Here is a 13,938-nt window from a genome sequence, read left to right as displayed (position 1 = left end):
ACTAGAAATTTCTGAGAAAAAAAAATATCTAAGGAAATGAAATTGCAGGGGAAAGGGTGGATCCACTTTTGAGGCCAGGAACACCAAGATATCTTCTCACCAGTCAATGAACCAAGGCCCTGGTCAACTGACCCCAGCTCTAAAGCAAGTGGCATGCAGGTGCCCACCCTGCCTAGAGCCCAGAGGCAGAATAGGTAGGTGGTGACTTGATGAGGCGCTAAACAGACACCAGAGACAAAGACGTGCTATGCTCCCAGCTTCCTTCACCTTTATAGAAGTGGCAGAATGCCCCATCCCTCCTAGGCTTCCTGCAATTTTGGGCCAGCCAATCAGAACACAACACATCCTCAGGCAAATGGGATTGGCTTGGAATTGATCCAGGCCAGTCCAACCAGAGTTTATGAAACTCCACCCCTAGAAAACCCAGTATGCTCCAGAGCTGCCCCAGTGTCCCATGTGGAGTCAGAAAGGGAGAAAAGCAAAGGCGAGAGCGGAGTCCAGTTCATCATCCTCAAATCTCACTGAACTTGGACTTCACCGTTACAATCATCCATCGTCTCCCCATTTTTACTGTATATCACTTGATTTTAATTAATTGTTTGCAGTAAAGGAGACTAACAGAGAAGGACAGGCTAAGATGGGAAGCCAAGGCCTCTTACCCCTGGGTCGAGAAGGCCACCACTGACCACATTCCTGTTCCCTGCATTGCAACAAGAAAACCTGCGTCAGTCGAGACAGGCCTGTGCATATAGGCTGGAAGGGCAGTCCTTTGAGCTCCTGGGGGGCCCCTAACAAGCACATCTCCCCTCTGCTCAAAGCAATGTTACCAAAAGGGCTTCCAAGAAAGGTCAAGTTCAACTAAGCTGGGAAGCCACAGGGTAATGGAAATGAACAGCCCCTTCTCATGCAGGGAGCTCAACAAGCCCTTTGTTTCCCCCCAAAGCCATATTGCAAAGGAGACCCGTTGAAAACAAATCCCAAGTCCAGCCTACCATTCACCCCACTACTGGCAACTCCTGCCCATGCTGGCTCCAGTGCCTTTTTAAGGATTTTTGTCTCTCTTCCTTAAGGCTTTCAAAAGGACAAAGAAGGCATTCAGTGGTGCTTCGCCCACACCTTGCCTAAGTTACAGTGGCCCTCAAGAGCAAAATCCATAAAATTTGAGTCCCAAAAATATTGCTACTGCTCTGGGAAGGAGGCTGTTGATGACATCCTACAATGCTAAGGAAACAGCTATACTAACACAAACAAGAAAGTCAGGATCCTTTCCATCTGCTCCTTTATCATAGATGGGAAGGGTTAAGCCTCTGGGCATTGTTGGGGGAGAAGGAGATGTGAGTGCCCACCATTCAGCAGTGTTAAATTTCAGCCTTCATTCTGCAGCCCTAAGGTGGCAATGTAAAATCAAGGAAGTGCTATGGACTGTCTACATAGAAACATCTGGGCTAGTGTCCTACAACAACTGTGTAGTCATGTGATTGTCCAAGAAAGAGTAATTGTTATCTGCATTGTATAAATATTCCAAGTAGTAATGAAAAGCAGGACCCACCCAGGAGCTGAATGTTCTGGAAGTATTATCTTTTCCAACAGATAGAAACTCACAAAATTGTGTGTGTGTGTGTATGTGTGTGTGCACATGCTTGTGTGCACGCATGTGCACATTTGCCAGTATTAGGGTTTATAGCCAGGGTTTGGATACTCTCTCTCCATTTTTTCACCCAAGGGTAGCACTCTACCACTTGGGCCATAACTCTACTTCCAGCTTCTATGTGATTAATTGAAGATAAGAGTCTTGAGGACTTTCCTGCCTGGGCTGACTTCAAACCTAAGTCTTCAGATCTCAGCCTCCTGAGTAGCTAGGATTATAGTTGTGAGTCACCACTGCCCAGCTTGAAATCATTTTCTACAGTGACTAAAATCAGCTGGGTGAATTCCTAAGGTGTTAAAAATGCTCCCTGGTGGTGGGTGAAGATGTTGGCACAACAAAGGAAACAAGAGGGACAGTGTCCCCCCAGGAGGCTAAATAGGGAAGCAATGGCACATTATGAAGTGTGAAGGGCATTCAGCCTCTGGGCTTACATTACAGTCTAAAGGCAAAGAAGGATTTCAAGATTGGTTGTCTGTAGGGAGGAGGAATGAGCCAGAATAAAATGAGTGGGTTTTCCTTATAGAAACCAATTTTGTTCAGCCACAGGAGCTAGACAGCTGAATTGCAGCTCAAAGGAGGTTCAAAGACTAGGCTAAGACTATCTGTTCCCTAGAGAATGAATACCTCAACATGAACACAGAAATTGGAACAGGTTCTGGGGCAGGCCTTCCACAAAGGCCTCCATGTATTCCTTAGAACAACAACAACAGTAACAAAAATTGCACTGTGTTCAGGTCAGTCTCCTTCTGTTCATTCTGCCAAGACTGTAAGTGTTGAGGTCAAAGGGACCTTTGAAGGTCAGATGGTACAGCCTCTTTGGGGTTCCAGAATCTGCTACAACATTCCAGCCCACAGGCAAAGGATGTTATACAAATACATACATTGACCTTGAGTTCTAACACAAACAACATTTTGCTGACTTGCCTTGGGGAAAGGAAAAAAGAGTTCTACATACAACTCATAACACCAACTGGAAATGATTTGTGTTAACACATAATCCAGCTGACACCTGCCTGAAGTCACCCAGTATAAAGGCACCTCCTGCCTCTAGCCTCTGGATGGAAGATAAGCTCTAAACAGGAAATAGCTAGAAACAACTCAGAGGAAAGAGAAGAAATGGCCTGTTACATATTTATTCATCTATCTCCCAATCAAAACTGGACAGGTTTGTTATTGTATATTTCATGGTTGATATTGAAAGCATCTTTCCCTTCTAGCCATTTCCTAATGCCAGTCCAAAGAAGTAAGATGTCTGTGTATTATAGTAGAAAAATAAATTAATAATGCATGATTTATGTAAAGACACTTGCACACACATCCATGTTCACTGCTGCACTATTCACAATAGCTAAGTTGTGGAAACAGCCCAGATGCCCTATAATAGATAAGTGGGTCCAAAAATAATGTGGTGCAGGGAACTCTGGAGCCCAGCTGTGAGACCTAGAAAGGGTTAAGAGATTGGAAGCCTCTTTCAACAACACTCAGAAGGCTGAGAACTGGACTCTGGAAAGATCAAACAGTCAAGGCAAATCAGAGGATTAAGTTACTACCCTAATTGTGTTTAAGTTAGAGCTGTTTGGCACCAAAATTTTAAGACCTAGAAGATAAGATGAAAAGTCTGTGTTACAGTTAGAATGTTTATTGCTTCCCTCTGCTTCCTAATGATAAGGGAGTCAATTATGACTATGTATACAAGCTATGCCTTGTGCTAATGATTGTAACCACAAAGATAGATTGATACACCAGTCTTTGAACACACCTGTAGTCACCTCCTCTGTAATGAACTAAATAAATTAGCTTGTTAAGGGGAACTTGGGGTTCAGATGCCAGTAAGCACTAGATCCCCTGGTGCCCTCTTTTCTATCCTTTCTCCTTTCTCAGTTCTTCAGCCCCAGTATACCGTTGTCATGCTGTCCCTGGTTATGGCACCTATACATAATGGAATTTGACACAGCCATTAGAAAGAATAATATTGTGTCATTTGCCAGGAAATAAGTGGACCTAGAAAAATCATGTTAAGTGAGGAAAGCCAACCTCAGAGAGGCAAACAGAGCATGTTTCCCTCATAGGTGGAAGCTAGATTTAAAAATATAATGGGATCCCGGTGCTGATAGCTCACACCTGTAATCCTAGCTACTCAGGAGGCTAGATCTGAGGATCACAGTTCAAAGCCAGCCCAGGCAGAAAAGTCCATGAGACCATTATCTCCAATTAAGCTCCAAAAGTGGTGCTGTGGTTCAAAGTGGTAGTGCACTAGCCTTGAGCATAAAGAGCTCCAAGTTCAAGCCCCACGCCAAAAACAACAATGGGACATAACAGGTCTCTAGGCATTCACACACATTGAAACCAAAGGAGTATACTATTAGGAGAGAAGCCTTTGTGTTGGGTGCCTATGTGCATCTGATCATATAAGAAATGAACTCCAGGAAATGAAAAGAGATTTTTATCTTGTTTTTGTCTTCATTTTCTTTTCTTTGTGTCTTGTTTGTTAATTTATATGTCTTTGGGACAGTAAAGGGAAGCACAGAAATGGAGGGACAAAGGTTAAACAAATGTAGCATGGTGCGTACTAAACACTATGTTGAAAATGAACTATATAACTTGTGGATTGAGACAGGAGGAAAAAGATGGGAGAGGGAAGGGATGACATTGTCCAAAGAGAAATGTATTCATTACCTGACTTATGTAACGCAACCCCTCATACAGAGGTGTTTATAATAACAAATTAAAATGTTTTAAAGAATACATGATTCATGTTCATTACCTATAACTACTCTGGCTCATGAAATAAACACTAGCTGACAGACCAACCATTTTTATTGTCCACATGACCCAATAAAGTGCAAGATGTACTTGTATAGAGATATGAATTTCCTTCATTGTACTCTTTCCAGTGTCTAGAACTAATCCTATGTCATAAAAGATGCTCAATAAATATTTGTTCAACAAATGAGCCTAGTAGGAGAGCTTGAAATGAAAGCCCAGCTGGCCCAGGGCACTGGAACCTAGGACACTTGCATTCTCCTGCACCTGTGACAGACGGGAAGCACTTTATGAGTATAGTTCCTTCTGTCCTCCAAGCCTGCGAAAAGCCAACTCAAAGCATAGGTACAGAATTTGAAACGAGTCTCCTAGACTGTCTACCATGTGCAGTTTCTGCAAGATAGAGGCAATGAGAAAAGAATGGGCTTTCAGGGAAAGGCACTTGAGCTCCTGTAGCTCCCAGAGCCAGAGCCAGAGAGCAAATACCTTCCCTCCCAGCAGATTCCTCTCCCATGATATTATGGAACCACTAAACTTGATTTTTTTTGTCAGTCCTGGGGTATGAACTCAGGGCTTCGCATGTGCTTGGCAGGTGCTCTACCACTTGAACCACACTTCTAGCCCTTTTTGCTACCATATATATATACACATATATAGTGTATATATACATATTATGTGCATATATATGGTATATATATGGTATATGCATATACATGCCAGTACTGGGGCTTTAATTCTGGACCTTGCACTTTTACTTGGCTTTTTAAAAAATCATGGCTGGCACTACAACTAGCACTACATCTTGTTGCTAGTTAAATGGAGATAAGGGTCTCTCTGATTTTTCTGCCCAACCTGGCTCCAAACTTTAATCCTCAGATCTCAGTCTCCTAAGTAGCTATCTAGGATTATAGACTTGAGCCACTGTGAGCCACTGACACTTGCTTTCATTTTAATAAGGTCTTGCTTTCTGCTCAGCCTAGCCTAGACAGACAGCCTCCTTTTTGGCTTCCCATGTAGCTGGGATGTCAGACACCTGCCCCTGCACTCAAGTTATTTTTATTGGTTGATGTAAGTATCTCCTAAACTTTTCTGCTCAGTTTGGCCTTAAAAGGTGATCCTCCTAATCTCAATCTTGTGAGTAGCAAGTGTGAGCCACCACCACACCTCACTGAACCTGATTCAATGGTGATGAATCTTGCTCTCTCTACTATTTACCACTTCTGGAAGAAGACAAACAGTAAGTCAACTGAACATCCTCATACACCAAGCATACAGACTCCCCACACATCATTATTTGATTTTGTGACCATGACTCTAAGCAAAAAGGAGCTGCTGTGAATATTAAGAACAGAAGCCATGCTTAAATATGAAAAGCGGGTCTGGGAATGTGGCTTAGCGGTAGAGTGCTTGCCTAGCATGCATGAAGCCCTGGGTTCCCTTCCTCAGGACCACATACACAGAAAAAAGCCAGAAGTGGTACTGTGGCTCAAGTGGTAAAGTGGTAGCCTTGAGCAAAAGAAGCTCAGGGACTTTGGTCAGGTCCTGCCTTCAAGCTCCAGGACTAGCAAAAAAAAAAAAAATGTATTTTAAGGAGGATAAGGAAGGAGGCTCCATGGCTTGCCTCGCATGCAAAAGGCTCTGGGTTCGATTCCTCAGTACCACACAAACAGAAAAAACTAGAAGTAGCGCTGTGGCTCAAGTGGTAGAGCGCTAGCTCAGAGACAGCACTGAGGCATAGAGTTCAAGCCCCACAACTGACCAAAAAAAAAAAAAATGTGAAAAGCTACTATTGGGCAAGGAAAGCCAGGAGAGTAGAGCTGAGATTGACTCTTGTCCAACAGGGAAATTAGCAATGAAAATGCTAAAATTCCAGCTCACTTGTGCAAGTTAAGTTGAATCTCTCTTCTTGTCATAAAAATAGAGGCCAGAGCAAAGAGTAAGAGTGGAACTGGAGTTTCGCATTCAGGACCACTGCTCCAGAGTGTCTCCCCAGATAAGTCCATATTAAATCTTACCCTAAGATTTTTTCCCCTTCCCAAACGTGAGCCCAGCATGCTATGGAGCTGCCAGAAGAGTTCTATGTTTAATGATGCCTGATTTCCTCTTAGACATCAGCACTGAACCCTGGCCTGAGTCTTGCCTCTGGGAAAAGAAGTTCTGCCATTTGCAGTCACAAAGCACAGCTTCTCTCCCTACAAGAGTCAGGTGCAAACACGGTAAGGGTTCCAGGGGCTCCTGCAGGCTGGTAGACTCCCAGCTTGGAAGCCAGCCCTGAAAACAGCTGGGCTCTGGCAGAACATTCTCTCCCTGGCTAGAGAGACTTCTTTATACCTCCCAAAAACTACACAAGAAAATCCTTTCCCTGGAGGAGTTAGGAAATGGATGTCATTTTAAAATTTTGGTTAAAAACAAAAATACAAGCAAAAAGTCATGTCTTACAGGTCCCACTACAGGGTTCCATGTCCCCTGTGCCACCTGTTGGGCCTCTTGATATGGCTCTGTGTATGTCTAGTCAACTGCAACAGTAAGGACCAAACGTGGGAAGGCTGAGATCACAAAGACAGTTCTCAACAAGACACAAGATGGAAGTCATTCAATGTCTAAGCTTTACAGGGAATCCATACAATAATCCAAACTAGCACTTGGAGAAAAATGGAGGCGTTATATAGGAATTCAATTGTGAGATACAAAGAGGCCATTTTGAGAGATTGAATTGGGATTCTTCTTTTTTTTATTTTGGTCAGTCGTGGGGCCTTAACTCTGGGCCTAGATGCTGTCCCTCAGCTCTTCAGCTCAAGGCCAGGGCTCTACCACTTGAGCCACAGCGTCACTCCCGGCTTTTTCTGCTTATGTAGTGCTGAGGAATTGAACCCAGGGCCTCATGCATGCAAGACAAGCACTCTACCACTGAGCCACCTTCCCAGCCCTTTGAATTGGGATTCTTTATTACAAAACTAATGACTGCGAGCAGATACATGTCCCCAAAAACTTGCAGCCTTGAATACACTAAATACCGTTAGGAAACTGAGCCATGAGGGTAATAAAGAAAGAGCAGAAGCCGGGTGCAGGTGGCTTATGCCTATAATCCTAGCTACTCGGGAGGCTGAGATCTGAGGATCACGATTCAAAGCAGGAAAGTCTGTGAGCCTCTTATCTCCAATTAACCACCAGAAAACTGGAAGTGGCTCTGTGGCTTAAAAGGTAGAGCACTCACCTTGAGCTGAAGAGCTGAAGAGGGACAGAGTTCAAGCCTCATGACTGACCCAAAAAAAAATAAAATAAAATAAAACAGCAAAAAAACCCAAAAACTACAACTTTCACTAAAGGAGGAGCTGGGAGGAGCCTTGGGAAGCATTAAGAAAACTTGCCCTGCCCCTGGGGCAGCTTCCTCCCCTCTCCTACCAGCCACATTCCCTAAAACTGCCAGTGGCCTCTATCACTTCCTGCTGAAAATGTCCTTACCATTCCTTTTTTTTTAATTCATAAAAACAAACATTGTAGCAAGGCATAATGATTTTAGTCCTGTAATACCAGCTACTTGAAACCTAGAGAGGCAGGAGGATCACAAATTCAAGGTCAGCTCTGGGCTAAGCATGTGCTGATACTCTGCTCAGGTAGTCCTATGAGGGAGCATAGGATCCTGCAGCTAATCCCTGCCGCAAGCACTCACCCAAGAACACGGAATTCACACCAGATCACTGCCCCACCTCCCCTTGCAAATCCACAAAAGCATCCCCATTTGCACTCATAAAAACCTGCCCAAAACTTCACATGGCTCACATGTCCAAAAGCCAGGCGCTGGTGGCTCATGTCGGTCAACAGGCTAAGATCTAAGGATCACAGCTCAAGGCCAACCTGGCCAAGAAAGTCCCATGAGACTCTTATCTCCAACCAAAAAAATAAAATGAAAGTGGAGCTGTGTCTTAAGTGGTAGAGGATAGAGCCTTGAGTGAAAAAGCTAAAGGACAGTATTCTGGTCATGAGTCCAAGCCCCAGTAATGGTGGGAGTGTGCACACACATACACGTGCACTCACACATACACACACACACTTAACAACCCCCTCATAAAACCAAAGATCAGAAAATCATCAGATAACTTAGTCTCAAGTCCAGAAAGAGTAATTGAGTTTATAATGTCAAAATTATAACAATGTTCTTTAGGACAGCATGGCATGGTTAGCCTGCGCCTACCATCAGTAGAATTCAATACTTCCAGGGTAAAGATTGCAACCTACAGGCTGCTGCCAGCCTTGAACAGCTGTGGACCTCGGAAAGTCTCTAGCCACAGGAATGAGATTCCACTCCCCAGCTGGAGATGCAGTGATCAGTCGGCCCATCCCATTCCCAGCATGGAAACCCCAGGTTGGGTCCTCACCCTGTTACCAGTCAACTGCCTGGGCATCAACTGGACAAGAAGGTGCCTCCCACCCTCACACACCTGCTAGAGGACCTACATGTGACCACCACTGCACGCTCTCTCACAGCATCAGTTCTGGCCTCCCAGGGTGCCTATTCCACTTGAGAAGCTTTGCATCAGGTAACTGCTCCCAGGAGGGGGTTTGAGGGATGCGATTATTTTGTTATGTTTTTCTTGCACAATCTCCAGGGCTCTGAGGGTGCCAAGAGACAACTGAATTGGAAGTAAATACAGCAGCACCTATGGGGTCTCCTGAGTTCCTTTTGATTGTGCCAGAGGTAAGGGCTGCTGCTCCACTTCCCACAGCTCCCTGTGAAAACTGTTTCTCTGCTTTAAAGAGCCACAGTGACTCTTCTTTTTGCAGCTACAGCTCCCAAAGCGCACAGGATTACACAGCAGTACTACTTGGCAGATTCCCAAGGATCTCAGCCAGGGCAGAAAAGTCTCAAGATTCTATTTCTAAAAAGCCAAGCTGGAGGTGTAACTCAAGTGGTGGAGTTGCCAGCCTTGATTAAAAAAAAAAAAAAAGCTCTTGAGTATAAGTATAGTACTGGGGGCGGGGGGAGGAAATGATAATAATAAGGGGATTGATTGGGGCTCTGGAAGTCCTCCTATGGCTGGAAATCACTGCTTTGTATTTTTAGGGGGCTGGGATTTGCCAATGTTTTGTTTTCTTGTGACCCATTTCAGGGCCTCAGAGGCATGCCAGGCAAATTCTTTACCATTGAGAGCTACCCCAGCCCAAGATCCCTACCAGAGAGACACATGGCTAAATTCCAAATCTACATTGCCTTCTATCTTGGTCAGTGTTTTTATCCCCCAAAGCCACCCTAGAAGCTTTGTCCCCCTAATGAAAGGATTAGAGGTCAGTAATGGAATTAAAAATGTAGTCCCTACAGAGGAGACAAGGCCCTGAGCCAGGAAGAGGCACATTTCTAGGCAGTTAAAAAGGTTCAGTGCCAGGCTGGGAAGGTGACTCAGTAGTAGAGCGCTTGCCTTGCATGCATAAGGCCCTGGGTTCGATTCCTCAGCACCACATAAGCAAAAAGAAAAAAAACCTGGAAGTGACGCTCAAGTGGTAGAGCGCTAGCCTTGAGCTGAAAAGCTGAGGGACAGCGCCCAGGCCCAGAGTTCAGGCCCCACGACCGGACAAATAAAGATAAAAAAAAAAAAAAGGTTCAGTGCCCTGGAGCCAGCATGCTCGGCCCACTATCCTAACTGGGGGAAGAGGGAAACACAGCTGGGTTCCTAGCAGAACCCTCTAAGGCAGAAGCAGAAGGGACAATAGGCTTTGTTGGTCCAAACAAAAAGCAAATGAATCTTCTGCCAAGGAAACATGTGCCAACAGCTGAGAACCCTCTCTCCAGGCCTCTGGGGATAAGCTTGACTGGCTTTCTCAGGCTCCTCCCCATCCCAATTCTTGTTACCATGTGCAGATAGCATGCAGACAGCCACGAAGAATAGGGGAAAGGAACAGGGTAAGGAGGGGGGCAGGGAGGGGGGGGCCGGAGCCACTGCCAAACAGTGGGGCCAGTTCTGAGAAGGATCCAGTACTATGCCTCAGCTCTGCCCTGGCACTATGCCAGTAAGTACCCCCGTGATGTGCTCCCCGAGAACTCCACAGCCTTCGCCCACCTTCTACAGCCAGCCACGAGTCCCTGGCACCCATCTATCAAGGCCTCCTGTATGCTGCTTGTTTTCCAAGGCCCCAATCCCCCCAAGACCTGAAGACCGCCTTTCAGTGAAGACACACCATCTCCACAGGCCACTGTACTGATGTTTCCTGATGTCTGAACTGCAGGGACCACATTTACAGCTTCACCTCACTCCATGAGACCGGAGGCTCCAATTTCTCCATGCAGCTGCCAGAGCCACAGCTGAACTCCAACCCTATTTCCGGCCTTTCCTGTTAACACCTCAGTTCCTAGAGCTCTGTAGGAGTCTCAGTCATGAATTAAGATCATCCACATCAGCTCCTGCCCAGAAGCAGCGATGTAGGTGAAAGGGTTGGAAGGATACAGGATAAAGGTGACAAAGGCCAGAGACTGGACACACAGGAGATGCCAAATGACTTCAGCAGGTCAAAAGTCTGGGTGGACAGGGTCTCCATGGACCATACTCACCCTCCCGATTACACTGGGCACTCTGCTGCATTGATGAGCTGTATCACACTAGTGAGAAGATTAGAGTGGGTAATGGAATTTAAAATGCAGCCCCTAGGGAGGAAACGGGGCCCTGTACCAGGGAGAGGCACGTTTCTAGGCAACTGAAAAGGTTCAAAGTACTGGAACCTGCATGCTGGTCCCACTGTCCTGTTTGGGGGAAGAGAAGGACACAGCTAGATTCCTAGCACATTCTACAGCAAGAGCCTGAAGAAGCAGGAAGAAAAATCAAAGCCCTGACCTGCTGCCTAGTTTATAGTGCAGTTGTCAAAGGTCGGTCACTCCTCTAGGAAATATTAGCCCTGCCCCTTTCTTCATGGTCCTCCCTCCCACCTTCTTTCTACTTGACCACCCCATTGGCCCCTACTTGACAAAAGGAGGTTCAAAGAAGCAGGAATCCAGCTCTAAGGAAGGCATTTACTTAATGTGTGCTTCTCAAATAGAACCTCAGCCAGAGGTTCTATTCTCTGCCCCAGAGAAGTCTCCATAAGGCTTTCTTAGAGGCTTCCTACAATAGAAAAATCAACTCTCACTCCTTACTGCTGTAGTCCCAAAGTCTGTCCACTTTAAAATATGAAATTCCAAAGACTTTGACTTGCTCAAAAGGAGAACACAACAGGGGTCACACAAAAGAAGATTTAAAAAAATTTTTTTTTAGATCCGAAGTCTTAGAAACCGGTGTGTTACAAATGCCTTGATTTCTATTAGATTCCAGTGGTCGCATATGGGCTTCAGATCGTTTCTCAATCAGAGTTACTCAAGAGGTCTACAGGGCTCCACCTCCCTTAGGTGGGGAAGCTGGGCCTGGACTTCGTGTTCAGTACAGGAGGTGCTGACCTCTCATTCCATTCCGGAGTCCCCTGAACATGCCAGCTTTGGAGGTCAACCTGCCCTCCTATTACTTCTTGATCAGCAGGGCTGGGTCACCCACTCCTGCAACCTTCCTTTGGTCAGCTAGTGAGCCTTCTTCACCTACCCCAGGTCTTCATGGAGGACTTTGCTAGGCAAAAAATAATCCACGTATGTGTCTTCATAACTTTAAACACCACCCCACACCTTCTCATTCCCAAGACCATCCTACTCTTACTGTTCACAGAATCTGGACTCTTTGGTGACCTTCCCTCAATTGACCTGGCCTCCAGTGACCTACCTGTCCCAGACACCAATGCAAGTCTTCATGCCACATGACACTCAACACTCAGCAAGTCAGTAGAGGAGAACTGTGATTCCATTTGACAGATAAGAAAAGTAAGCGTCAGAGAGGTAAGGGTCATACACAGCCAGGAAAGAGAGTAGGCATAGGTACAGAGCTTCTCTGAAGTCTGCTTCTGATGCTGTCTGTCCTTGCCCCTTCAGCCTTCCTTCTTATGCTTCCTCCTCTGCCTTGCAAAACTCAAGAGTCACCAAAGCCTTCCCCAACTAGATACTGTCTGCAGTGTGACTTCCTGCTTCCTACCACTAGAACCCAGAGGAAGGGGTTCCTTGCATGAGCTCTATAAGTGATCCCGTCAGGAGACACCTGACGTCCAGAACAGAAACAAAGCTCTTAGGGAGGTGACTCCAGGCTGCAGGTCCCCCACCCCACTCCCACCCCTCTGCCTCCACCCAGTGGCTCTTCTTCCCCATAGGCTAGGCCCTGCCTTGTGCTTCCCTGTGGCCCTCTATATACTGGGGTGAAAGCTCCAATGCCCTCTGAGGCAAGCAGAGTCAGAAGCCTGCCACCCACTCTGCTCCTTTGGACAGCACTTTCCAGCTGTGTATAATTCCCAGGATGGCCCAGCACTGGTGGTTCTTGCCTGTAATCCTAGCTACTCAAAAGGCTGAATTCTAAGGATTGAAGTTCTCTGCCAATCCAGGCAGAAAAGTCCATGAGACTCTTATCTCCAATTAACCAGCAAAAAAAGCTGGAAGTGGAGGTGTGGCCCAAGTGGTAGAAAGTGAGAGCATGAAAACCTGAGTTCAAGCCCCAGCACCCAGCACCCAGCACTAACAGGAGAGAGCAAGAGAAGAGAGAGAGAGACAGAGACAGAGGCAGAGACAGAGACAAAGACAGAGTTTGGTAGACTCAGGACTGAGAGACACATTGGTGACTGTCCCTGACTAGCCAAGCTCAGGTCTAAGGATGCTGACATGGCCCATTTTTGAAGGGCTTCGTCCCAGGATCCTGCAGGCCTCAGCAACATCTGATGTGGTCTGTAAGCATGTGATGATTCTCAGGCACGTGATGTGGGCTCATGGCTATGAACTTGCTGACATAGGATCCAGCCAGGGCCCCCCCTGCAGCAGGTACTTATTTTTAAACAAACTATTCCTTCTGAGTCTGTCTCCTTATCAGTGAGATTGTACTTTTAAAAAAAAAGGAAAGAACAACTACTCAGAAAAGAATATTAGGGTAGGAGTTGCTTGTGGGGAGCAGTAACTAATTAAGAAAAACCACAAGAACTTTCTAAAGCAATGACTGTTCTGCATCATAAAATTCTAGTGTGTTTCACACAGATGTCTGCATTGGTCAAAACCTAGCAAATGCAAATATGTGCACATCATTACGAATAAATTTCACATAAATAGGGGAGGGAAGCACACTCTGTCCTTAAGTACATGAATGCCAGAGTGCTTAGAAAAAGTGAAATAGTATTTGTGACTTACTTTAAAATGCACCAAAAAGTAATAAAAATAAGAAGGATGGAAAGCTGAAGGAATGGATCTCAGCATCACACAGCAACCAACAGTGTAAAATGTAGGAAGTGGGTACATGTAGTATTTCAAATTTTTCACAATAAGATGTTGGAAAGAGGAAGAAGAAGGAGGAGGAGGAAGAGGAGGAGGAAGAGAAGGAAGAGGAGAAGGAGAAAGAAGGAGAAGGAGAAGAAGAAGAAGAAGAAGAAGAAGAAGAAGAAGAAGAAGAAGAAGAAGAAGAAGAAGAAGAAGAAGAAGAAGAAGAAGAAGA

At 45.5% G+C, this 13,938-nt stretch overlaps 1 protein-coding gene across 1 annotated transcript in view; it reads right to left on the bottom strand.

Annotated features, from left to right (window-relative positions):
* Acss1 (acyl-CoA synthetase short-chain family member 1) overlaps window positions 1–13,938 on the bottom strand; it is a 57,981-nt gene that overhangs the window by 26,723 nt on the left and 17,320 nt on the right. The window lies entirely within an intron of this gene.

The sequence above is a fragment of the Dipodomys ordii genome, unplaced genomic scaffold (assembly GCF_000151885.1).
Source record: "Dipodomys ordii isolate 6190 unplaced genomic scaffold, Dord_2.0 Scaffold99, whole genome shotgun sequence".
Taxonomy (NCBI): Eukaryota; Metazoa; Chordata; class Mammalia; order Rodentia; family Heteromyidae; genus Dipodomys; species Dipodomys ordii.
This window is presented reverse-complemented; position numbering and strand designations above follow the sequence as displayed.